This window comes from Aplysia californica, unplaced genomic scaffold, assembly GCF_000002075.1.
Source record: "Aplysia californica isolate F4 #8 unplaced genomic scaffold, AplCal3.0 scaffold00201, whole genome shotgun sequence".
NCBI lineage: Eukaryota > Metazoa > Mollusca > Gastropoda > Aplysiida > Aplysiidae > Aplysia > Aplysia californica.
The window spans coordinates 646206-647492 of record NW_004797471.1 but is presented as its reverse complement, the minus strand read 5'-3'; positions in this window follow the sequence as shown (position 1 = coordinate 647492).

The window sequence follows — 1287 nt, the reverse complement described above, 5'->3', positions numbered from 1 at the left end:
TATACATATACATATACATATACATATGTGTGTGTTTGTGTGTGGGTGTGTGTGTTTGTGTGTGTATGTATGTGTTTGTGTGTATTTTAAAAAAAAGCATATTTCCAAATGTCACACAGAAAGATAGACAGACGGACACAGCCAGGCGCTTTCGGAGACGGAGAGACGGGAGATGAAGTGAAAACTGCGGGAGATAACTCCAGGGGATCCAGACAAGCGGCTGAAAGAGGAAACCAATTGCATCATGGGTCTGTGAAATTGAGAGCGATGAAGAACTGTGTCATGAAGACCTGGATGACAATGGGGGGAGCTTCAGACCTTTGTGTCAACAGAGAGGAGGGAGAGGGAGAGAGAGAGAGAGAGAGAGAGAGAGAGAGAGAGAGAGAGAGAGAGAGAGAGAGAGAGAGAGAGGGGGGGGCTGTATCCGAGTTCACGACCTTTAGATCCATTGAACAAATTGTATCGACAGGGATCGACTTATCAAAGTGGACCCAAAAGCTTGTGGCACAGGCTAATTATATAACAAACTTCTCACGGAAAGTTCCAAGGGCTGACTCATATTAGATACATACTACGTGTATTATGCAAAAACACATAAACTAAGCGCGTGCTAAAAATAAGTTTTATATTAGACAATATATATACATGAGAGGGGGGTAGGGGGTAGGAGAGAGATTAGATAGATAGACAGATAGACAGACAGATAGATAGATAGATAGATAGATAGATAGAGAGAGAGAGAGAGAGAGAGAGAGAGAGAGAGAAGGCGAGAGAAATATCTCGCAAAGAGGAAAAAATACGAAAGAGTAAAAAGAGCAAAGGTCATGCGGAAACTAGAGAACAAATGAAGAGAAGGGAGAAGGTCCTCCAAGAGCCCAGATCGAATGGGTCCCGCTAATCCGGTTGATTAGAGGAAAGTGCAAGAAGTCCAGGCGCCTTTGTAATCAATTGAGTTGAGTTCTTCCTTCCCTTTTTATGGGTGTCTTCCTTTATCCAGCATCAAGAATGAGTAGCTGTTCCTGCAAGGGGAGGCTACGTTGCACTGCATCACCCGCGCCCCTCAAGGCAACTTGCAGGATTGAAATGACAGGATTTAACACAATGGAAACGGAGGAAGTAAGAATGTATTAATCCTCGGAAAGGACAGTGAAGGTCAAAGTCTGCGGTTGAACAAAAATGGGAGCTGCAGTATTCTTTAAAAAAACAACAACAACAACCCAACAACTCAAGCTTACCGATCGAAACGATGTATATAACGGCTGTCTTATTGTGCAGTATTGGAGAATC